Below are 27,014 nucleotides of genomic sequence, written 5' to 3' on the forward strand. Positions count from 1 at the left end.
TAATTAGTGGTCCACCTAGGTCCTGGATGGGCCCAGGACCTAGGTAGTCATGACCACCGTGACCCCCCCCCTGGATCCGCCACTGTATCTTATTACATAGTCGACCTATTTGGAACATTGGCAATGATGGTATCCCCAAAAAATTTATTTCCCTAGATTTAGACTAAAATTTCCCTAAAATATTTGAATATTTTGAATTTTTAACAGAATATATCAAAATTTCCCCTATTATTTGACCTCATTTCGTTAACATTTCAGAATTTCCCTAGATTTTTATGTTTTCCCTTTTCACTGAAAAAAACACTAGTCGTAGGCCATACTATTTTTAAATATATTCCGGTGAAACATGATGCTATGGCGTCTAAAAACAATAGGAATTGGGAACGTTTAGTTCAGTATTGGTTAGCTATCGCACCAAGATGACCGTGAATTATTTATAAAAATATGTATTGTTTTCTTTACTGATTAATATTATTGTTAACAAAGTAAAATTGTATTTTTTAATGTCTATAAAAAGAATAAACTATTTAACTGAATTGAAAAAAGTTTAACATGAATCACAATTAGTTGAATCTTAGACAAAAATGACATTAGATAATAAAATATAAAAATTGTCTGCAAATCGTTATCCGGTATTAGAATGTGGAAAACGGGGCAGGGAAAACGCAGTTAAGAAAGTTCCACAAATCTATACCTATCATTATTGATTTCATTGGAAAGGTACTCACCGAGAACGAACGGTCTTATTTTGCAGAATTACTGCCGGATGTATAGCAAAACCTCCATGGTACATTAAATGCATCTCACACCTAGGACGGTGGCATCCATCAAATCGAAGGACAACACAATCTGTATTAGGGTGAGGTTATTGTCCTTGGTAAAATTCTGAATAAGGAACTTATGCTCATTTCAACTAATAATTTTTTATTGGTAAAACTAAAATTAATAATAAAATCACAAAAGACGGCCGTCTCGGGCCGCTCTTAGAGCAGCCCTTCGCAACCTCCTCGCCAGGTTGTTTCTGTTGCGCCTGTCCTGGATCATTCTTTCCATTTGGTTAATCGCCTTCCACCATCCGAATATACTACATATGGTGTATATAATAACAGTTAGCGCCACGCCGAGTACAATGGCACGGTAGATTTGATACAAAAGATAGCCGCCGTCTCGGGCCGCTCTTCTTCGCAACCTCCTCGCCAGGTTGTTTCTGTTGCGCCTGTCCTGGATCATTCTTTCCATTTGGTTAATCGCCTTCCACCATCCGAATATACTACATATGGTGTATATAATAACAGTTAGCGCCACGCCGAGTACAATGGCACGGTAGATTTGATACAAAAGATAGCCGCCGTCTCGGGCCGCTCTTCTTCGCAACCTCCTCGCCAGGTTGTTTCTGTTGCGCCTGTCCTGGATCATTCTTTCCATTTGGTTAATCGCCTTCCACCATCCGAATATACTACATATGGTGTATATAATAACAGTTAGCGCCACGCCGAGTACAATGGCACGGTAGATTTGATACAAAAGATAGCCGCCGTCTCGGGCCGCTCTTAGAGCAGCCCTTCGCAACCTCCTCGCCAGGTTGTTTCTGTTGCGCCTGTCCTGGATCATTCTTTCCATTTGGTTAATCGCCTTCCACCATCTGAATATACTACATATGGTGTATATAATAACAGTTAGCGCCACGCCGAGTACAATGGCACGGTAGATTTGGCACATTTCCACCGTATTATCCTCAATTTGTTGGTTGAAAAGGTTATTCATAATTGTTTTCCACATCTGAGAAATAAATTAAACGTAAATAATATACAATCCCGAATCTACTGAGATAATATGATTAATTTTAAAAAGGAATTAAGAAAGTATGTGTGCCTCCATTTTGGAGTTATTTTTTAGATTCTGACCAATACTCACCAACGTCGAAAATTATGTTTAAAAGTAGAGCCAAAAATAATTAATTTATTAAATCCTGATTGAAATTAAGAACTTTCCTAAGTTGGTACTTTTATTAACTCCACTCGATGCCTTGTAACGGGATAATTAAGTACCCCGTTATTTTAATTAAGTACGTAGTTCCCGTGAGCACTTAGGCCATAGGCCCATTGTGCTATCTCCCATTTTACTTCTAAAATCCAAGGTCATGCTAAAGAGAAATCAATACTTGCTTCTGTACGGAGTATATAAATATAAATACGAACAGTTGTCACTGTTGTTATTGTTGTGAATATAAGAATATAATATTAAATTAAATTTAAAAAATTATGATTTTAGCGGCCGCCTTCACGGGCCGCTCTCAATGCGACCCGTTGCATTCTCTTTGCCAGGTTATTTCTTATTCGTCGGTCCTCCATCAATCTTTCCTTATGTACAATTCCCTTCCACCATCTGAACACTTTCCATATGGCGTAAATTATAAGTGTAAGCGCCACGCCGAGTACAATCGCTCGGTAGTTTTCACAAATGTCCATCGTGTCATCCTCAACTTCTTCGTTAATTGGGTTATTGAAGATTGATTTCAACATCTGAGAAATAAATTAAACGTAAATAATATAAAATCCCGAATCTACTGAGATAATATGATTAATTTTAAAAAGGAAAGTATGCGTGCCTCCATTATGACGTTATTTTTTTACAGACTCACCAACGTCGAAAATTATGTTTAAAAATAGTGCCAAAAATAATTAATTTATTAAATCCTGATTGAAATTAAAAACTTTCCTTATTTACTTTTATTATTTTTTTTAAAAAACATTACATATTACAGTGATCTTTGGCTGTCCAACTAGGAGATTACCTGTTTTAGGACAGTCAGAAATAGGCAGATTTATTAAAAGCGATTCTCGTTTAGTCTAGTGTATTGACTTTTACTTAGTTATTGCACTTTATAAATAATATGAAAAGTTTTCTTGGTTGATATAAGAAGTTGCTAACTTGTATTTTAAATAATATAAACGTAGAGAATAGACTAAAAGAATATTCAAATATGATAATACAAAAATAGCAATAAAGTAAAAAATATTTGACTATATGAGTTTATAAAATTGAAATTTTACTTTTTATTTAGATGAAATTATTATTTAAAATTTAAAAGAGAGTTGAGAAATTAAAACAAGGAAAAATTAAATAAAAAGATGTAAAGAAAGGTTATAAGCAGATTTTGAATTTACAATGGTAAACATATAATTTTACTGTAATACATATATATATTTAAAATAAAATACATGGTAGTTCGAAAAAACGACATTTAAGAAAAGCAAATTAATGACTGTTAATTAGCATATTTTCGCATTCATCTCTCCCCAAGATCAGAAGCCAATTATTTACCAGATTTAATAAGGTCCTTCATTTGTTGCGTCAGGGCCGTTTGCTCCTCGGGGCTAGCATCATTTTACTTCCGGCCTAACTCTTTCAGCCGTTCCTGAGAACATATATCAATATACGGCCAGTTTGAGTGTGAAATTTGTAACCGGTGGTTTGATCTTTGCATCCATGAGATTATTTCTCACAACAATATTTTTATTTGCAAAACTGCAAGCTAAAATAATAAAATCTTACTTTTTTAAATTAATTACTCTCCTAGCTGCTCCCTCCTTTCCCTGTTCACCATCCTTTCTCGTCTCCTCAAATCCTTTCATCCGTGTCTTGTCTAGAATAAAAGAAAAACATGAGCATTTACATAATATGGCAATTAGTGTGGGAGAGTAAATGGGGAGGAGAGAAAGAGTGACCTTCAGCTTGTTAGTTGAGAGCTTTACTCAGAGGCTGTTAATTTTCTGTTGGAGCCTTTGCCCACATTTTAAGTAGAAGGTGTTATTTCATGTCACCTTGGTTGAATATATTTTAATGGCCAATGGTAAAAGATACGGATGAAATGGTATCTCAATTATACGGCCAGTTTGAGAGTGAAATTTGTAACCGGTGGTTTGATCTATGACTTGTCACAATGCAACAAGGACTAAAACAACATTAGTTGGATATAATAATTACCTAGCTTCTCCCGGGGGGCGCCGGCCACTCATCACATCAGCAAGTTTTTTGTGGAGGGCGGCCGCCTCCTCGGGAGTAGCATTCAACAGCTTTGTGGTGAATATTTCAATGTGTTCCTGAGAACATAATTGATACCAAACTAGTTTAAAACATGACAATGTACTATTATTTGGAATTAATATGTGAAAAGGAAAAAGCAAATAACCCATATTTAAGAAATGAAAAGTCGTCAAACAACATTATATTTCAAAACATTGTTCTTATTGTCTATATTACCCTCCACACAGCATCCCCAAAGATGACATAGGCCCTGAGGGAAATTATTTTCTTCAGGGCCTCCTGTGTGGAGTTAATATTAAAAAAAAATATATATATAATGAAGAAAAAAATGTTAATAATGCAAATTTTAAAATCTTATCAATTATATGGAGCCATTTTAATAAAACGGCAAGGTTGGTGGAAATCGACTGACGTTTATTTAGTTTATAGATACATCATAGATGGAGCTAGTCACACATATTAATTTTGTTATACAATTCTAACACATTTGAGTAAAAGCCATTGGTAAAAAAGTAATTGGTAATTACTAAAAAAATAATCTTTTTTACTATGCAAGTACCTATAGTGAAATAAATTATATGAATTGTTAAAAAAACTATAGCTATATAGCTATTTCCGTTTAAAAATATATATATATATATTTAGTTTGGTCAAGTATTCTAACTGCAGATCCAAATAAGTTTTGGATGAAGAAGACTACTTTACCAATTTGGAGGATTTCAATCAATTTACCTCTATTGTGATTTTATCCTGGAGCAATTTCTCAGCGTCTTTCATCATGTCGTAAAAGTTTCTGCTCTTCCGCAGCCTTTTAACGAGCTGGCCCCAGGCTATTTTGCACACTGGGGCCGTGTATTCTCCAAATGCGATCTATTAAATAGAAAATGTTAATAAAAACGTATGTATGTTATTAATGTATATGATACGGTGCGGTGTGAATAGAATGCAATTTCATACCATATCCCATGGAAGATGGGTCGCCCTCCATTTGTGAGTCCTTTTATCCTCTGATGGAATATGTTTAGATATCCTCCGCAGCATTTTTTTTAGATTTCTTTTTTCTTCAGAACTTGCGGTGGCACCCATCTTGACCTGTTTGATCTTGAATTTTCCAAACAAAAGCATACAGTTTATTGTTCGAAATTTAAAATCTTTTTCTTGCAAGGCGATTGGAGATAAGTCGGTACTGGAAAAATAACATAGTTCCTGCATAGTTATGCATTGGTAGAGTGGGGCGTCTCTGTAGCCGCTGTAGAGCTGGTCCGATCGCTTGTCGCTAGTTCTTGTAGCTGATCCCGGGTCTGGTCCGAAGGGGTAAGCAAGTCCGTGGTCCAAGGTGAGGCGGGGGTCAAAGTAAAAGAAGGCGAGCAGAGGCAGAAGTCGGAGCGAGGTAGAGGGCAGAGCAGAGAGAGAGGTGTAGAGCTGGTGGTGGTTGCTGGCTAACTCTGCTTTCTGCCCGCACCTCCCGCGACACGATAAGCGGCGCGTTGTCTTGGCCGATTAGCAGCCTCGGCTTCACTGATCGACGGCCGGCCACTGTTTGTCGCGGAAGGTTCAAGTCTGTAACGGTGTGGGCCGTCACCGTGAACTCGCTTCCGTCGCCGCGCACCGACAGCTTCACCCGCCGGGACGTAGCGTCGGACGAGCACATCCCGTTAGTGCCCTAAACTAAAAAGGTCAGCAATACTTTGAGTGTCTTTGGCCTTTTTACCTGCATATTCCAAGTTGGCAACTACATAAGTAGTTTAGCAGGTTTGAATGTTAATAAATAAATAAAAATAAAAAATAATAATTACCTTGCTTCTCCCGGGGGCCGCCGGCCACTCATTATGTCGGAAAGTTCTCGGTGGAGGGCGGCCTCCTCCTCGGGAGCAGCATCCAACATCTTCCTGCTTATCTCTTTAATCCGTTCCTGAGAACATAATTGATACCAAACTAGTTTAAAACATGACAATGTACTATTATTTGGAATTAATATGTGAAAAGGAAAAAGCAAATAACCCATATTTAAGAAATGAAAAGTCGTCAAACAACATTATATTTCAAAACATTGTTCTTATTGTCTATATTACCCTCCACACAGCATCCCCAAAGATGACATAGGCCCTGAGGGAAATTATTTTCTTCAGGGCCTCCTGTGTGGAGTTAATATTAAAAAAAATATATATATATAATGAAGAAAAAAATGTTAATAATGCAAATTTTAAAATCTTATCAATTATATGGAGCCATTTTAATAAAACGGCAAGGTTGGTGGAAATCGACTGACGTTTATTTAGTTTATAGATACATCATAGATGGAGCTAGTCACACATATTAATTTTGTTATACAATTCTAACACATTTGAGTAAAAGCCATTGGTAAAAAAGTAATTGGTAATTACTAAAAAAATAATCTTTTTTACTATGCAAGTACCTATAGTGAAATAAATTATATGAATTGTTAAAAAAACTATAGCTATATAGCTATTTCCGTTTAAAAATATATAAATATATTTAGTTTGGTCAAGTATTCTAACTGCAGATCCAAATAAGTTTTGGATGAAGAAGACTACTTTACCAATTTGGAGGATTTCAATCAATTTACCTCTATTGTGATTTTATCCTGGAGCAATTTCTCAGCGTCTTTCATCATGTCGTAAAAGTTTCTGCTCTTCCGCAGCCTTTTAACGAGCTGGCCCCAGGCTATTTTGCACACTGGGGCCGTGTATTCTCCAAATGCGATCTATTAAATAGAAAATGTTAATAAAAACGTATGTATGTTATTAATGTATATGATACGGTGCGGTGTGAATAGAATGCAATTTCATACCATATCCCATGGAAGATGGGTCGCCCTCCATTTGTGAGTCCTTTTATCCTCTGATGGAATATGTTTAGATATCCTCCGCAGCATTTTTTTTAGATTTCTTTTTTCTTCAGAACTTGCGGTGGCACCCATCTTGACCTGTTTGATCTTGAATTTTCCAAACAAAAGCATACAGTTTATTGTTCGAAATTTAAAATCTTTTTCTTGCAAGGCGATTGGAGATAAGTCGGTACTGGAAAAATAACATAGTTCCTGCATATTATGCATTGGTAGAGTGGGGCGTCTCTGTAGCCGCTGTAGAGCTGGTCCGATCGCTTGTCGCTAGTTCTTGTAGCTGATCCCGGGTCTGGTCCGAAGGGGTAAGCAAGTCCGTGGTCCAAGGTGAGGCGGGGGTCAAAGTAAAAGAAGGCGAGCAGAGGCAGAAGTCGGAGCGAGGTAGAGGGCAGAGCAGAGAGAGAGGTGTAGAGCTGGTGGTGGTTGCTGGCTAACTCTGCTTTCTGCCCGCACCTCCCGCGACACGATAAGCGGCGCGTTGTCTTGGCCGATTAGCAGCCTCGGCTTCACTGATCGACGGCCGGCCACTGTTTGTCGCGGAAGGTTCAAGTCTGTAACGGTGTGGGCCGTCACCGTGAACTCGCTTCCGTCGCCGCGCACCGACAGCTTCACCCGCCGGGACGTAGCGTCGGACGAGCACATCCCGTTAGTGCCCTAAACTAAAAAGGTCAGCAATACTTTGAGTGTCTTTGGCCTTTTTACCTGCATATTCCAAGTTGGCAACTACATAAGTAGTTTAGCAGGTTTGAATGTTAATAAATAAATAAAAATAAAAAATAATAATTACCTTGCTTCTCCCGGGGGCCGCCGGCCACTCATTATGTCGGAAAGTTCTCGGTGGAGGGCGGCCTCCTCCTCGGGAGCAGCATCCAACATCTTCCTGCTTATCTCTTTAATCCGTTCCTGAGAACATAATTGATACCAAACTAGTTTAAAACATGACAATGTACTATTATTTGGAATTAATATGTGAAAAGGAAAAAGCAAATAACCCATATTTAAGAAATGAAAAGTCGTCAAACAACATTATATTTCAAAACATTGTTCTTATTGTCTATATTACCCTCCACACAGCATCCCCAAAGATGACATAGGCCCTGAGGGAAATTATTTTCTTCAGGGCCTCCTGTGTGGAGTTAACATTAAAAAAAAATATATATATAATGAAGAAAAAAATGTTAATAATGCAAATTTTAAAATCTTATCAATTATATGGAGCCATTTTAATAAAACGGCAAGGTTGGTGGAAATCGACTGACGTTTATTTAGTTTATAGATACATCATAGATGGAGCTAGTCACACATATTAATTTTGTTATACAATTCTAACACATTTGAGTAAAAGCCATTGGTAAAAAAGTAATTGGTAATTACTAAAAAAATAATCTTTTTTACTATGCAAGTACCTATAGTGAAATAAATTATATGAATTGTTAAAAAAACTATAGCTATATAGCTATTTCCGTTTAAAAATATATATATATATATATATTTAGTTTGGTCAAGTATTCTAACTGCAGATCCAAATAAGTTTTGGATGAAGAAGACTACTTTACCAATTTGGAGGATTTCAATCAATTTACCTCTATTGTGATTTTATCCTGGAGCAATTTCTCAGCGTCTTTCATCATGTCGTAAAAGTTTCTGCTCTTCCGCAGCCTTTTAACGAGCTGGCCCCAGGCTATTTTGCACACTGGGGCCGTGTATTCTCCAAATGCGATCTATTAAATAGAAAATGTTAATAAAAACGTATGTATGTTATTAATGTATATGATACGGTGCGGTGTGAATAGAATGCAATTTCATACCATATCCCATGGAAGATGGGTCGCCCTCCATTTGTGAGTCCTTTTATCCTCTGATGGAATATGTTTAGATATCCTCCGCAGCATTTTTTTTAGATTTCTTTTTTCTTCAGAACTTGCGGTGGCACCCATCTTGACCTGTTTGATCTTGAATTTTCCAAACAAAAGCATACAGTTTATTGTTCGAAATTTAAAATCTTTTTCTTGCAAGGCGATTGGAGATAAGTCGGTACTGGAAAAATAACATAGTTCCTGCATAGTTATGCATTGGTAGAGTGGGGCGTCTCTGTAGCCGCTGTAGAGCTGGTCCGATCGCTTGTCGCTAGTTCTTGTAGCTGATCCCGGGTCTGGTCCGAAGGGGTAAGCAAGTCCGTGGTCCAAGGTGAGGCGGGGGTCAAAGTAAAAGAAGGCAAGCAGAGGCAGAAGTCGGAGCGAGGTAGAGGGCAGAGCAGAGCAGAGAGAGAGGTGTAGAGCTGGTGGTGGTTGCTGGCTAACTGCTTTCTGCCCGCACCTCCCGCGACACGATAAGCGGCGCGTTGTCTTGGCCGATTAGCAGCCTCGGCTTCACTGATCGACGGCCGGCCACTGTTTGTCGCGGAAGGTTCAAGTCTGTAACGGTGTGGGCCGTCACCGTGAACTCGCTTCCGTCGCCGCGCACCGACAGCTTCACCCGCCGGGACGTAGCGTCGGACGAGCACATCCCGTTAGTGCCCTAAACTAAAAAGGTCAGCAATACTTTGAGTGTCTTTGGCCTTTTTACCTGCATATTCCAAGTTGGCAACTACATAAGTAGTTTAGCAGGTTTGAATGTTAATAAATAAATAAAAATAAAAAATAATAATTACCTTGCTTCTCCCGGGGGCCGCCGGCCACTCATTATGTCGGAAAGTTCTCGGTGGAGGGCGGCCTCCTCCTCGGGAGCAGCATCCAACATCTTCCTGCTTATCTCTTTAATCCGTTCCTGAGAACATAATTGATACCAAACTAGTTTAAAACATGACAATGTACTATTATTTGGAATTAATATGTGAAAAGGAAAAAGCAAATAACCCATATTTAAGAAATGAAAAGTCGTCAAACAACATTATATTTCAAAACATTGTTCTTATTGTCTATATTACCCTCCACACAGCATCCCCAAAGATGACATAGGCCCTGAGGGAAATTATTTTCTTCAGGGCCTCCTGTGTGGAGTTAATATTAAAAAAATATATATATATAATGAAGAAAAAAATGTTAATAATGCAAATTTTAAAATCTTATCAATTATATGGAGCCATTTTAATAAAACGGCAAGGTTGGTGGAAATCGACTGACGTTTATTTAGTTTATAGATACATCATAGATGGAGCTAGTCACACATATTAATTTTGTTATACAATTCTAACACATTTGAGTAAAAGCCATTGGTAAAAAAGTAATTGGTAATTACTAAAAAAATAATCTTTTTTACTATGCAAGTACCTATAGTGAAATAAATTATATGAATTGTTAAAAAAACTATAGCTATATAGCTATTTCCGTTTAAAAATATATAAATATATTTAGTTTGGTCAAGTATTCTAACTGCAGATCCAAATAAGTTTTGGATGAAGAAGACTACTTTACCAATTTGGAGGATTTCAATCAATTTACCTCTATTGTGATTTTATCCTGGAGCAATTTCTCAGCGTCTTTCATCATGTCGTAAAAGTTTCTGCTCTTCCGCAGCCTTTTAACGAGCTGGCCCCAGGCTATTTTGCACACTGGGGCCGTGTATTCTCCAAATGCGATCTATTAAATAGAAAATGTTAATAAAAACGTATGTATGTTATTAATGTATATGATACGGTGCGGTGTGAATAGAATGCAATTTCATACCATATCCCATGGAAGATGGGTCGCCCTCCATTTGTGAGTCCTTTTATCCTCTGATGGAATATGTTTAGATATCCTCCGCAGCATTTTTTTTAGATTTCTTTTTTCTTCAGAACTTGCGGTGGCACCCATCTTGACCTGTTTGATCTTGAATTTTCCAAACAAAAGCATACAGTTTATTGTTCGAAATTTAAAATCTTTTTCTTGCAAGGCGATTGGAGATAAGTCGGTACTGGAAAAATAACATAGTTCCTGCATAGTTATGCATTGGTAGAGTGGGGCGTCTCTGTAGCCGCTGTAGAGCTGGTCCGATCGCTTGTCGCTAGTTCTTGTAGCTGATCCCGGGTCTGGTCCGAAGGGGTAAGCTTCACCCGCCGGGACGTAGCGTCGGACGAGCACATCCCGTTAGTGCCCTAAACTAAAAAGGTCAGCAATACTTTGAGTGTCTTTGGCCTTTTTACCTGCATATTCCAAGTTGGCAACTACATAAGTAGTTTAGCAGGTTTGAATGTTAATAAATAAATAAAAATAAAAAATAATAATTACCTTGCTTCTCCCGGGGGCCGCCGGCCACTCATTATGTCGGAAAGTTCTCGGTGGAGGGCGGCCTCCTCCTCGGGAGCAGCATCCAACATCTTCCTGCTTATCTCTTTAATCCGTTCCTGAGAACATAATTGATACCAAACTAGTTTAAAACATGACAATGTACTATTATTTGGAATTAATATGTGAAAAGGAAAAAGCAAATAACCCATATTTAAGAAATGAAAAGTCGTCAAACAACATTATATTTCAAAACATTGTTCTTATTGTCTATATTACCCTCCACACAGCATCCCCAAAGATGACATAGGCCCTGAGGGAAATTATTTTCTTCAGGGCCTCCTGTGTGGAGTTAATATTAAAAAAATATATATATATAATGAAGAAAAAAATGTTAATAATGCAAATTTTAAAATCTTATCAATTATATGGAGCCATTTTAATAAAACGGCATGGTTGGTGGAAATCGACTGACGTTTATTTAGTTTATAGATACATCATAGATGGAGCTAGTCACACATATTAATTTTGTTATACAATTCTAACACATTTGAGTAAAAGCCATTGGTAAAAAAGTAATTGGTAATTACTAAAAAAATAATCTTTTTTACTATGCAAGTACCTATAGTGAAATAAATTATATGAATTGTTAAAAAAACTATAGCTATATAGCTATTTCCGTTTAAAAAAAATATATATATTTAGTTTGGTCAAGTATTCTAACTGCAGATCCAAATAAGTTTTGTATGAAGAAGACTACTTTACCAATTTGGAGGATTTCAATCAATTTACCTCCATTCTTATTCCATTTGGCTGGAGCAATTGCTCAGCATCTTTAAGTATCTCTTCCATGTTTCTGGACTTCCGAACACCCTTTATCAGCTGGCCCCAGGCAATTTTACATACTGGGGCCGTGTATTTCCCGAAAGCAATCTATTAAATAGAAAATGTTAATAAAAACGTATGTATGTTATTAATGTATATGATACGGTGCGGTGTGTATAGAATGCAATTTCATACCATATCCCACGGAAGATGGGTCGCTATCCATTTATGAGTCCGTTTATCATCTGTCGGTATATGTTTTGTTATCCTCCGCAGCATTTTTCGCAGATTTTTTTTTTCTTCAGAAAGAAACTTTGCGTTGGCACCCATCTTGACCTGTTTGATCTTGAATTTTCCAAACAAAAGCATACAGTTTATTGTTCGAAATTTAAAATCTTTTTCTTGCAAGGCGATTGGAGATAAGTCGGTACTGGAAAAATAACATAGTTCCTGCATAGTTATGCATTGGTTGAGTGGGGCGTCTCTGTAGCCGCTGTAGAGCTGGTCCGATCGCTTGTCGCTAGTTCTTTTAGCTGATCCCGGGTCTGGTCTGAAGGGGTAAGCAAGTCCGTGGTCCAAGGTGAGGCGGGGGTCAAAGTAAAAGAAGGCGAGCAGAGGCAGAAGTCGGAGCGAGGTAGAGGGCAGAGCAGAGAGAGAGGTGTAGAGCTGGTGGTGGTTGCTGGCTAACTCTGCTTTCTGCCCGCACCTCCCGCGACACGATAAGCGGCGCGTTGTCTTGGCCGATTAGCAGCCTCGGCTTCACTGATCGACGGCCGGCCACTGTTTGTCGCGGAAGGTTCAAGTCTGTAACGGTGTGGGCCGTCACCGTGAACTCGCTTCCGTCGCCGCGCACCGACAGCTTCACCCGCCGGGACGTAGCGTCGGATGAGCACATCCCGTTAGTGCCCTAAACTAAAAAGGTCAGCAATACTTTGAGTGTCTTTGGCCTTTTTACCTGCATATTCCAAGTTGGCAACTACATGAGTAGTTTAGCAGGTTTGAATGTTAATAAATAAATAAAAAAAAAAAATAATAATTACCTTGCTTCTCCCGGGGGCCGCCGGCCACTCATTATGTCGGAAAGTTCTCGGTGGAGGGCGGCCTCCTCCTCGGGAGCAGCATCCAACATTTTCCTGCTTATCTCTTTAATCCGTTCCTGAGAACATAATTGATACCAAACTAGTTTAAAACATGACAATGTACTATTATTTGGAATTAATATGTGAAAAGGAAAAAGCAAATAACCCATATTTAAGAAATGAAAAGTCGTCAAACAACATTATATTTCAAAACATTGTTCTTATTGTCTATATTACCCTCCACACAGCATCCCCAAAGATGACATAGGCCCTGAGGGAAATTATTTTCTTCAGGGCCTCCTGTGTGGAGTTAATATTAAAAAAAATATATATATATAATGAAGAAAAAAATGTTAATAATGCAAATTTTAAAATCTTATCAATTATATGGAGCCATTTTAATAAAACGGCATGGTTGGTGGAAATCGACTGACGTTTATTTAGTTTATAGATACATCATAGATGGAGCTAGTCACACATATTAATTTTGTTATACAATTCTAACACATTTGAGTAAAAGCCATTGGTAAAAAAGTAATTGGTAATTACTAAAAAAATAATCTTTTTTACTATGCAAGTACCTATAGTGAAATAAATTATATGAATTGTTAAAAAAACTATAGCTATATAGCTATTTCCGTTTAAAAATATATATATATATATTTAGTTTGGTCAAGTATTCTAACTGCAGATCCAAATAAGTTTTGGATGAAGAAGACTACTTTACCAATTTGGAGGATTTCAATCAATTTACCTCTATTGTGATTTTATCCTGGAGCAATTTCTCAGCGTCTTTCATCATGTCGTAAAAGTTTCTGCTCTTCCGCAGCCTTTTAACGAGCTGGCCCCAGGCTATTTTGCACACTGGGGCCGTGTATTCTCCAAATGCGATCTATTAAATAGAAAATGTTAATAAAAACGTATGTATGTTATTAATGTATATGATACGGTGCGGTGTGAATAGAATGCAATTTCATACCATATCCCATGGAAGATGGGTCGCCCTCCATTTGTGAGTCCTTTTATCCTCTGATGGAATATGTTTAGATATCCTCCGCAGCATTTTTTTTAGATTTCTTTTTTCTTCAGAACTTGCGGTGGCACCCATCTTGACCTGTTTGATCTTGAATTTTCCAAACAAAAGCATACAGTTTATTGTTCGAAATTTAAAATCTTTTTCTTGCAAGGCGATTGGAGATAAGTCGGTACTGGAAAAATAACATAGTTCCTGCATAGTTATGCATTGGTAGAGTGGGGCGTCTCTGTAGCCGCTGTAGAGCTGGTCCGATCGCTTGTCGCTAGTTCTTGTAGCTGATCCCGGGTCTGGTCCGAAGGGGTAAGCAAGTCCGTGGTCCAAGGTGAGGCGGGGGTCAAAGTAAAAGAAGGCGAGCAGAGGCAGAAGTCGGAGCGAGGTAGAGGGCAGAGCAGAGAGAGAGGTGTAGAGCTGGTGGTGGTTGCTGGCTAACTCTGCTTTCTGCCCGCACCTCCCGCGACACGATAAGCGGCGCGTTGTCTTGGCCGATTAGCAGCCTCGGCTTCACTGATCGACGGCCGGCCACTGTTTGTCGCGGAAGGTTCAAGTCTGTAACGGTGTGGGCCGTCACCGTGAACTCGCTTCCGTCGCCGCGCACCGACAGCTTCACCCGCCGGGACGTAGCGTCGGACGAGCACATCCCGTTAGTGCCCTAAACTAAAAAGGTCAGCAATACTTTGAGTGTCTTTGGCCTTTTTACCTGCATATTCCAAGTTGGCAACTACATAAGTAGTTTAGCAGGTTTGAATGTTAATAAATAAATAAAAATAAAAAATAATAATTACCTTGCTTCTCCCGGGGGCCGCCGGCCACTCATTATGTCGGAAAGTTCTCGGTGGAGGGCGGCCTCCTCCTCGGGAGCAGCATCCAACATCTTCCTGCTTATCTCTTTAATCCGTTCCTGAGAACATAATTGATACCAAACTAGTTTAAAACATGACAATGTACTATTATTTGGAATTAATATGTGAAAAGGAAAAAGCAAATAACCCATATTTAAGAAATGAAAAGTCGTCAAACAACATTATATTTCAAAACATTGTTCTTATTGTCTATATTACCCTCCACACAGCATCCCCAAAGATGACATAGGCCCTGAGGGAAATTATTTTCTTCAGGGCCTCCTGTGTGGAGTTAATATTAAAAAAAATATATATATATAATGAAGAAAAAAATGTTAATAATGCAAATTTTAAAATCTTATCAATTATATGGAGCCATTTTAATAAAACGGCATGGTTGGTGGAAATCGACTGACGTTTATTTAGTTTATAGATACATCATAGATGGAGCTAGTCACACATATTAATTTTGTTATACAATTCTAACACATTTGAGTAAAAGCCATTGGTAAAAAAGTAATTGGTAATTACTAAAAAAATAATCTTTTTTACTATGCAAGTACCTATAGTGAAATAAATTATATGAATTGTTAAAAAAACTATAGCTATATAGCTATTTCCGTTTAAAAATATATATATATATATTTAGTTTGGTCAAGTATTCTAACTGCAGATCCAAATAAGTTTTGGATGAAGAAGACTACTTTACCAATTTGGAGGATTTCAATCAATTTACCTCTATTGTGATTTTATCCTGGAGCAATTTCTCAGCGTCTTTCATCATGTCGTAAAAGTTTCTGCTCTTCCGCAGCCTTTTAACGAGCTGGCCCCAGGCTATTTTGCACACTGGGGCCGTGTATTCTCCAAATGCGATCTATTAAATAGAAAATGTTAATAAAAACGTATGTATGTTATTAATGTATATGATACGGTGCGGTGTGAATAGAATGCAATTTCATACCATATCCCATGGAAGATGGGTCGCCCTCCATTTGTGAGTCCTTTTATCCTCTGATGGAATATGTTTAGATATCCTCCGCAGCATTTTTTTTAGATTTCTTTTTTCTTCAGAACTTGCGGTGGCACCCATCTTGACCTGTTTGATCTTGAATTTTCCAAACAAAAGCATACAGTTTATTGTTCGAAATTTAAAATCTTTTTCTTGCAAGGCGATTGGAGATAAGTCGGTACTGGAAAAATAACATAGTTCCTGCATAGTTATGCATTGGTTGAGTGGGGCGTCTCTGTAGCCGCTGTAGAGCTGGTCCGATCGCTTGTCGCTAGTTCTTTTAGCTGATCCCGGGTCTGGTCTGAAGGGGTAAGCAAGTCCGTGGTCCAAGGTGAGGCGGGGGTCAAAGTAAAAGAAGGCGAGCAGAGGCAGAAGTCGGAGCGAGGTAGAGGGCAGAGCAGAGAGAGAGGTGTAGAGCTGGTGGTGGTTGCTGGCTAACTCTGCTTTCTGCCCGCACCTCCCGCGACACGATAAGCGGCGCGTTGTCTTGGCCGATTAGCAGCCTCGGCTTCACTGATCGACGGCCGGCCACTGTTTGTCGCGGAAGGTTCAAGTCTGTAACGGTGTGGGCCGTCACCGTGAACTCGCTTCCGTCGCCGCGCACTGACAGCTTCACCCGCTGGGACGTAGCGTCGGATGAGCACATCCCGTTAGTGCCCTAAACTAAAAAGGTCAGCAATACTTTGAGTGTCTTTGGCCTTTTTACCTGCATATTCCAAGTTGGCAACTACATGAGTAGTTTAGCAGGTTTGAATGTTAATAAATAAATAAAAAAAAATAATAATAATTACCTTGCTTCTCCCGGGGGCCGCCGGCCACTCATTATGTCGGAAAGTTCTCGGTGGAGGGCGGCCTCCTCCTCGGGAGCAGCATCCAACATCTTCCTGCTTATCTCTTTAATCCGTTCCTGAGAACATAATTGATACCAAACTAGTTTAAAACATGACAATGTACTATTATTTGGAATTAATATGTGAAAAGGAAAAAGCAAATAACCCATATTTAAGAAATGAAAAGTCGTCAAACAACATTATATTTCAAAACATTGTTCTTATTGTCTATATTACCCTCCACACAGCATCCCCAAAGATGACATAGGCCCTGAGGGAAATTATTTTCTTCAGGGCCTCCTGTGTGGAGTTAATATTAAAAAAAATATATATATATAATGAAGAAAAAAATGTTAATAATGCAAATTTTAAAATCTTATCAATTATATGGAGCCATTTTAATAAAACGGCATGGTTGGTGGAAATCGACTGACGTTTATTTAGTTTATAGATACATCATAGATGGAGCTAGTCACACATATTAATTTTGTTATACAATTCTAACACATTTGAGTAAAAGCCATTGGTAAAAAAGTAATTGGTAATTACTAAAAAAATAATCTTTTTTACTATGCAAGTACCTATAGTGAAATAAATTATATGAATTGTTAAAAAAACTATAGCTATATAGCTATTTCCGTTTAAAAATATATATATATATATTTAGTTTGGTCAAGTATTCTAACTGCAGATCCAAATAAGTTTTGGATGAAGAAGACTACTTTACCAATTTGGAGGATTTCAATCAATTTACCTCTATTGTGATTTTATCCTGGAGCAATTTCTCAGCGTCTTTCATCATGTCGTAAAAGTTTCTGCTCTTCCGCAGCCTTTTAACGAGCTGGCCCCAGGCTATTTTGCACACTGGGGCCGTGTATTCTCCAAATGCGATCTATTAAATAGAAAATGTTAATAAAAACGTATGTATGTTATTAATGTATATGATACGGTGCGGTGTGAATAGAATGCAATTTCATACCATATCCCATGGAAGATGGGTCGCCCTCCATTTGTGAGTCCTTTTATCCTCTGATGGAATATGTTTAGATATCCTCCGCAGCATTTTTTTTAGATTTCTTTTTTCTTCAGAACTTGCGGTGGCACCCATCTTGACCTGTTTGATCTTGAATTTTCCAAACAAAAGCATACAGTTTATTGTTCGAAATTTAAAATCTTTTTCTTGCAAGGCGATTGGAGATAAGTCGGTACTGGAAAAATAACATAGTTCCTGCATAGTTATGCATTGGTAGAGTGGGGCGTCTCTGTAGCCGCTGTAGAGCTGGTCCGATCGCTTGTCGCTAGTTCTTGTAGCTGATCCCGGGTCTGGTCCGAAGGGGTAAGCAAGTCCGTGGTCCAAGGTGAGGCGGGGGTCAAAGTAAAAGAAGGCGAGCAGAGGCAGAAGTCGGAGCGAGGTAGAGGGCAGAGCAGAGAGAGAGGTGTAGAGCTGGTGGTGGTTGCTGGCTAACTCTGCTTTCTGCCCGCACCTCCCGCGACACGATAAGCGGCGCGTTGTCTTGGCCGATTAGCAGCCTCGGCTTCACTGATCGACGGCCGGCCACTGTTTGTCGCGGAAGGTTCAAGTCTGTAACGGTGTGGGCCGTCACCGTGAACTCGCTTCCGTCGCCGCGCACCGACAGCTTCACCCGCCGGGACGTAGCGTCGGACGAGCACATCCCGTTAGTGCCCTAAACTAAAAAGGTCAGCAATACTTTGAGTGTCTTTGGCCTTTTTACCTGCATATTCCAAGTTGGCAACTACATAAGTAGTTTAGCAGGTTTGAATGTTAATAAATAAATAAAAATAAAAAATAATAATTACCTTGCTTCTCCCGGGGGCCGCCGGCCACTCATTATGTCGGAAAGTTCTCGGTGGAGGGCGGCCTCCTCCTCGGGAGCAGCATCCAACATCTTCCTGCTTATCTCTTTAATCCGTTCCTGAGAACATAATTGATACCAAACTAGTTTAAAACATGACAATGTACTATTATTTGGAATTAATATGTGAAAAGGAAAAAGCAAATAACCCATATTTAAGAAATGAAAAGTCGTCAAACAACATTATATTTCAAAACATTGTTCTTATTGTCTATATTACCCTCCACACAGCATCCCCAAAGATGACATAGGCCCTGAGGGAAATTATTTTCTTCAGGGCCTCCTGTGTGGAGTTAATATTAAAAAAAATATATATATATAATGAAGAAAAAAATGTTAATAATGCAAATTTTAAAATCTTATCAATTATATGGAGCCATTTTAATAAAACGGCATGGTTGGTGGAAATCGACTGACGTTTATTTAGTTTATAGATACATCATAGATGGAGCTAGTCACACATATTAATTTTGTTATACAATTCTAACACATTTGAGTAAAAGCCATTGGTAAAAAAGTAATTGGTAATTACTAAAAAAATAATCTTTTTTACTATGCAAGTACCTATAGTGAAATAAATTATATGAATTGTTAAAAAAACTATAGCTATATAGCTATTTCCGTTTAAAAATATATATATATATATTTAGTTTGGTCAAGTATTCTAACTGCAGATCCAAATAAGTTTTGTATGAAGAAGACTACTTTACCAATTTGGAGGATTTCAATCAATTTACCTCCATTCTTATTCCATTTGGCTGGAGCAATTGCTCAGCATCTTTAAGTATCTCTTCCATGTTTCTGGACTTCCGAACACCCTTTATCAGCTGGCCCCAGGCAATTTTACATACTGGGGCCGTGTATTTCCCGAAAGCAATCTATTAAATAGAAAATGTTAATAAAAACGTATGTATGTTATTAATGTATATGATACGGTGCGGTGTGTATAGAATGCAATTTCATACCATATCCCACGGAAGATGGGTCGCTATCCATTTATGAGTCCGTTTATCATCTGTCGGTATATGTTTTGTTATCCTCCGCAGCATTTTTCGCAGATTTTTTTTTTCTTCAGAAAGAAACTTTGCGTTGGCACCCATCTTGACCTGTTTGATCTTGAATTTTCCAAACAAAAGCATACAGTTTATTGTTCGAAATTTAAAATCTTTTTCTTGCAAGGCGATTGGAGATAAGTCGGTACTGGAAAAATAACATAGTTCCTGCATAGTTATGCATTGGTTGAGTGGGGCGTCTCTGTAGCCGCTGTAGAGCTGGTCCGATCGCTTGTCGCTAGTTCTTTTAGCTGATCCCGGGTCTGGTCTGAAGGGGTAAGCAAGTCCGTGGTCCAAGGTGAGGCGGGGGTCAAAGTAAAAGAAGGCGAGCAGAGGCAGAAGTCGGAGCGAGGTAGAGGGCAGAGCAGAGAGAGAGGTGTAGAGCTGGTGGTGGTTGCTGGCTAACTCTGCTTTCTGCCCGCACCTCCCGCGACACGATAAGCGGCGCGTTGTCTTGGCCGATTAGCAGCCTCGGCTTCACTGATCGACGGCCGGCCACTGTTTGTCGCGGAAGGTTCAAGTCTGTAACGGTGTGGGCCGTCACCGTGAACTCGCTTCCGTCGCCGCGCACCGACAGCTTCACCCGCCGGGACGTAGCGTCGGATGAGCACATCCCGTTAGTGCCCTAAACTAAAAAGGTCAGCAATACTTTGAGTGTCTTTGGCCTTTTTACCTGCATATTCCAAGTTGGCAACTACATGAGTAGTTTAGCAGGTTTGAATGTTAATAAATAAATAAAAAAAAAAAATAATAATTACCTTGCTTCTCCCGGGGGCCGCCGGCCACTCATTATGTCGGAAAGTTCTCGGTGGAGGGCGGCCTCCTCCTCGGGAGCAGCATCCAACATTTTCCTGCTTATCTCTTTAATCCGTTCCTGAGAACATAATTGATACCAAACTAGTTTAAAACATGACAATGTACTATTATTTGGAATTAATATGTGAAAAGGAAAAAGCAAATAACCCATATTTAAGAAATGAAAAGTCGTCAAACAACATTATATTTCAAAACATTGTTCTTATTGTCTATATTACCCTCCACACAGCATCCCCAAAGATGACATAGGCCCTGAGGGAAATTATTTTCTTCAGGGCCTCCTGTGTGGAGTTAATATTAAAAAAAATATATATATATAATGAAGAAAAAAATGTTAATAATGCAAATTTTAAAATCTTATCAATTATATGGAGCCATTTTAATAAAACGGCATGGTTGGTGGAAATCGACTGACGTTTATTTAGTTTATAGATACATCATAGATGGAGCTAGTCACACATATTAATTTTGTTATACAATTCTAACACATTTGAGTAAAAGCCATTGGTAAAAAAGTAATTGGTAATTACTAAAAAAATAATCTTTTTTACTATGCAAGTACCTATAGTGAAATAAATTATATGAATTGTTAAAAAAACTATAGCTATATAGCTATTTCCGTTTAAAAATATATATATATATATTTAGTTTGGTCAAGTATTCTAACTGCAGATCCAAATAAGTTTTGGATGAAGAAGACTACTTTACCAATTTGGAGGATTTCAATCAATTTACCTCTATTGTGATTTTATCCTGGAGCAATTTCTCAGCGTCTTTCATCATGTCGTAAAAGTTTCTGCTCTTCCGCAGCCTTTTAACGAGCTGGCCCCAGGCTATTTTGCACACTGGGGCCGTGTATTCTCCAAATGCGATCTATTAAATAGAAAATGTTAATAAAAACGTATGTATGTTATTAATGTATATGATACGGTGCGGTGTGAATAGAATGCAATTTCATACCATATCCCATGGAAGATGGGTCGCCCTCCATTTGTGAGTCCTTTTATCCTCTGATGGAATATGTTTAGATATCCTCCGCAGCATTTTTTTTAGATTTCTTTTTTCTTCAGAACTTGCGGTGGCACCCATCTTGACCTGTTTGATCTTGAATTTTCCAAACAAAAGCATACAGTTTATTGTTCGAAATTTAAAATCTTTTTCTTGCAAGGCGATTGGAGATAAGTCGGTACTGGAAAAATAACATAGTTCCTGCATAGTTATGCATTGGTAGAGTGGGGCGTCTCTGTAGCCGCTGTAGAGCTGGTCCGATCGCTTGTCGCTAGTTCTTGTAGCTGATCCCGGGTCTGGTCCGAAGGGGTAAGCAAGTCCGTGGTCCAAGGTGAGGCGGGGGTCAAAGTAAAAGAAGGCGAGCAGAGGCAGAAGTCGGAGCGAGGTAGAGGGCAGAGCAGAGAGAGAGGTGTAGAGCTGGTGGTGGTTGCTGGCTAACTCTGCTTTCTGCCCGCACCTCCCGCGACACGATAAGCGGCGCGTTGTCTTGGCCGATTAGCAGCCTCGGCTTCACTGATCGACGGCCGGCCACTGTTTGTCGCGGAAGGTTCAAGTCTGTAACGGTGTGGGCCGTCACCGTGAACTCGCTTCCGTCGCCGCGCACCGACAGCTTCACCCGCCGGGACGTAGCGTCGGACGAGCACATCCCGTTAGTGCCCTAAACTAAAAAGGTCAGCAATACTTTGAGTGTCTTTGGCCTTTTTACCTGCATATTCCAAGTTGGCAACTACATAAGTAGTTTAGCAGGTTTGAATGTTAATAAATAAATAAAAATAAAAAATAATAATTACCTTGCTTCTCCCGGGGGCCGCCGGCCACTCATTATGTCGGAAAGTTCTCGGTGGAGGGCGGCCTCCTCCTCGGGAGCAGCATCCAACATCTTCCTGCTTATCTCTTTAATCCGTTCCTGAGAACATAATTGATACCAAACTAGTTTAAAACATGACAATGTACTATTATTTGGAATTAATATGTGAAAAGGAAAAAGCAAATAACCCATATTTAAGAAATGAAAAGTCGTCAAACAACATTATATTTCAAAACATTGTTCTTATTGTCTATATTACCCTCCACACAGCATCCCCAAAGATGACATAGGCCCTGAGGGAAATTATTTTCTTCAGGGCCTCCTGTGTGGAGTTAATATTAAAAAAAATATATATATATAATGAAGAAAAAAATGTTAATAATGCAAATTTTAAAATCTTATCAATTATATGGAGCCATTTTAATAAAACGGCATGGTTGGTGGAAATCGACTGACGTTTATTTAGTTTATAGATACATCATAGATGGAGCTAGTCACACATATTAATTTTGTTATACAATTCTAACACATTTGAGTAAAAGCCATTGGTAAAAAAGTAATTGGTAATTACTAAAAAAATAATCTTTTTTACTATGCAAGTACCTATAGTGAAATAAATTATATGAATTGTTAAAAAAACTATAGCTATATAGCTATTTCCGTTTAAAAATATATATATATATATTTAGTTTGGTCAAGTATTCTAACTGCAGATCCAAATAAGTTTTGGATGAAGAAGACTACTTTACCAATTTGGAGGATTTCAATCAATTTACCTCTATTGTGATTTTATCCTGGAGCAATTTCTCAGCGTCTTTCATCATGTCGTAAAAGTTTCTGCTCTTCCGCAGCCTTTTAACGAGCTGGCCCCAGGCTATTTTGCACACTGGGGCCGTGTATTCTCCAAATGCGATCTATTAAATAGAAAATGTTAATAAAAACGTATGTATGTTATTAATGTATATGATACGGTGCGGTGTGAATAGAATGCAATTTCATACCATATCCCATGGAAGATGGGTCGCCCTCCATTTGTGAGTCCTTTTATCCTCTGATGGAATATGTTTAGATATCCTCCGCAGCATTTTTTTTAGATTTCTTTTTTCTTCAGAACTTGCGGTGGCACCCATCTTGACCTGTTTGATCTTGAATTTTCCAAACAAAAGCATACAGTTTATTGTTCGAAATTTAAAATCTTTTTCTTGCAAGGCGATTGGAGATAAGTCGGTACTGGAAAAATAACATAGTTCCTGCATAGTTATGCATTGGTTGAGTGGGGCGTCTCTGTAGCCGCTGTAGAGCTGGTCCGATCGCTTGTCGCTAGTTCTTTTAGCTGATCCCGGGTCTGGTCTGAAGGGGTAAGCAAGTCCGTGGTCCAAGGTGAGGCGGGGGTCAAAGTAAAAGAAGGCGAGCAGAGGCAGAAGTCGGAGCGAGGTAGAGGGCAGAGCAGAGAGAGAGGTGTAGAGCTGGTGGTGGTTGCTGGCTAACTCTGCTTTCTGCCCGCACCTCCCGCGACACGATAAGCGGCGCGTTGTCTTGGCCGATTAGCAGCCTCGGCTTCACTGATCGACGGCCGGCCACTGTTTGTCGCGGAAGGTTCAAGTCTGTAACGGTGTGGGCCGTCACCGTGAACTCGCTTCCGTCGCCGCGCACTGACAGCTTCACCCGCTGGGACGTAGCGTCGGATGAGCACATCCCGTTAGTGCCCTAAACTAAAAAGGTCAGCAATACTTTGAGTGTCTTTGGCCTTTTTACCTGCATATTCCAAGTTGGCAACTACATGAGTAGTTTAGCAGGTTTGAATGTTAATAAATAAATAAAAAAAAATAATAATAATTACCTTGCTTCTCCCGGGGGCCGCCGGCCACTCATTATGTCGGAAAGTTCTCGGTGGAGGGCGGCCTCCTCCTCGGGAGCAGCATCCAACATCTTCCTGCTTATCTCTTTAATCCGTTCCTGAGAACATAATTGATACCAAACTAGTTTAAAACATGACAATGTACTATTATTTGGAATTAATATGTGAAAAGGAAAAAGCAAATAACCCATATTTAAGAAATGAAAAGTCGTCAAACAACATTATATTTCAAAACATTGTTCTTATTGTCTATATTACCCTCCACACAGCATCCCCAAAGATGACATAGGCCCTGAGGGAAATTATTTTCTTCAGGGCCTCCTGTGTGGAGTTAATATTAAAAAAATATATATATATAATGAAGAAAAAAATGTTAATAATGCAAATTTTAAAATCTTATCAATTATATGGAGCCATTTTAATAAAACGGCATGGTTGGTGGAAATCGACTGACGTTTATTTAGTTTATAGATACATCATAGATGGAGCTAGTCACACATATTAATTTTGTTATACAATTCTAACACATTTGAGTAAAAGCCATTGGTAAAAAAGTAATTGGTAATTACTAAAAAAATAATCTTTTTTACTATGCAAGTACCTATAGTGAAATAAATTATATGAATTGTTAAAAAAACTATAGCTATATAGCTATTTCCGTTTAAAAAAAATATATATATTTAGTTTGGTCAAGTATTCTAACTGCAGATCCAAATAAGTTTTGTATGAAGAAGACTACTTTACCAATTTGGAGGATTTCAATCAATTTACCTCCATTCTTATTCCATTTGGCTGGAGCAATTGCTCAGCATCTTTAAGTATCTCTTCCATGTTTCTGGACTTCCGAACACCCTTTATCAGCTGGCCCCAGGCAATTTTACATACTGGGGCCGTGTATTTCCCGAAAGCAATCTATTAAATAGAAAATGTTAATAAAAACGTATGTATGTTATTAATGTATATGATACGGTGCGGTGTGTATAGAATGCAATTTCATACCATATCCCACGGAAGATGGGTCGCTATCCATTTATGAGTCCGTTTATCATCTGTCGGTATATGTTTTGTTATCCTCCGCAGCATTTTTCGCAGATTTTTTTTTTCTTCAGAAAGAAACTTTGCGTTGGCACCCATCTTGACCTGTTTGATCTTGAATTTTCCAAACAAAAGCATACAGTTTATTGTTCGAAATTTAAAATCTTTTTCTTGCAAGGCGATTGGAGATAAGTCGGTACTGGAAAAATAACATAGTTCCTGCATAGTTATGCATTGGTTGAGTGGGGCGTCTCTGTAGCCGCTGTAGAGCTGGTCCGATCGCTTGTCGCTAGTTCTTTTAGCTGATCCCGGGTCTGGTCTGAAGGGGTAAGCAAGTCCGTGGTCCAAGGTGAGGCGGGGGTCAAAGTAAAAGAAGGCGAGCAGAGGCAGAAGTCGGAGCGAGGTAGAGGGCAGAGCAGAGAGAGAGGTGTAGAGCTGGTGGTGGTTGCTGGCTAACTCTGCTTTCTGCCCGCACCTCCCGCGACACGATAAGCGGCGCGTTGTCTTGGCCGATTAGCAGCCTCGGCTTCACTGATCGACGGCCGGCCACTGTTTGTCGCGGAAGGTTCAAGTCTGTAACGGTGTGGGCCGTCACCGTGAACTCGCTTCCGTCGCCGCGCACCGACAGCTTCACCCGCCGGGACGTAGCGTCGGATGAGCACATCCCGTTAGTGCCCTAAACTAAAAAGGTCAGCAATACTTTGAGTGTCTTTGGCCTTTTTACCTGCATATTCCAAGTTGGCAACTACATGAGTAGTTTAGCAGGTTTGAATGTTAATAAATAAATAAAAAAAAAAAATAATAATTACCTTGCTTCTCCCGGGGGCCGCCGGCCACTCATTATGTCGGAAAGTTCTCGGTGGAGGGCGGCCTCCTCCTCGGGAGCAGCATCCAACATTTTCCTGCTTATCTCTTTAATCCGTTCCTGAGAACATAATTGATACCAAACTAGTTTAAAACATGACAATGTACTATTATTTGGAATTAATATGTGAAAAGGAAAAAGCAAATAACCCATATTTAAGAAATGAAAAGTCGTCAAACAACATTATATTTCAAAACATTGTTCTTATTGTCTATATTACCCTCCACACAGCATCCCCAAAGATGACATAGGCCCTGAGGGAAATTATTTTCTTCAGGGCCTCCTGTGTGGAGTTAATATTAAAAAAAATATATATATATAATGAAGAAAAAAATGTTAATAATGCAAATTTTAAAATCTTATCAATTATATGGAGCCATTTTAATAAAACGGCATGGTTGGTGGAAATCGACTGACGTTTATTTAGTTTATAGATACATCATAGATGGAGCTAGTCACACATATTAATTTTGTTATACAATTCTAACACATTTGAGTAAAAGCCATTGGTAAAAAAGTAATTGGTAATTACTAAAAAAATAATCTTTTTTACTATGCAAGTACCTATAGTGAAATAAATTATATGAATTGTTAAAAAAACTATAGCTATATAGCTATTTCCGTTTAAAAATATATATATATATATTTAGTTTGGTCAAGTATTCTAACTGCAGATCCAAATAAGTTTTGGATGAAGAAGACTACTTTACCAATTTGGAGGATTTCAATCAATTTACCTCTATTGTGATTTTATCCTGGAGCAATTTCTCAGCGTCTTTCATCATGTCGTAAAAGTTTCTGCTCTTCCGCAGCCTTTTAACGAGCTGGCCCCAGGCTATTTTGCACACTGGGGCCGTGTATTCTCCAAATGCGATCTATTAAATAGAAAATGTTAATAAAAACGTATGTATGTTATTAATGTATATGATACGGTGCGGTGTGAATAGAATGCAATTTCATACCAT

The 27,014-nt window shown here is 38.7% G+C and overlaps 1 long non-coding RNA gene across 1 annotated transcript; it reads right to left on the reverse strand.

The window, feature by feature from the left end:
* Window positions 1–572: 572 nt before the first annotated feature.
* On the reverse strand, window positions 573–3,591 carry LOC149414783 (uncharacterized). Its single transcript, XR_016303880.1, has 3 exons — window positions 3,556–3,591; window positions 3,325–3,418; window positions 573–2,522 (listed from the first exon to the last, which is right to left on the reverse strand). It is a non-coding gene; the product is annotated as an uncharacterized LOC149414783 (long non-coding RNA).
* Window positions 3,592–27,014: the final 23,423 nt, after the last annotated feature.

Source organism: Hesperophylax consimilis, chromosome 19 (assembly GCF_061612785.1).
Source record: "Hesperophylax consimilis isolate HC1 chromosome 19, BYU_Hcon_1.0, whole genome shotgun sequence".
Taxonomy (NCBI): Eukaryota; Metazoa; Arthropoda; class Insecta; order Trichoptera; family Limnephilidae; genus Hesperophylax; species Hesperophylax consimilis.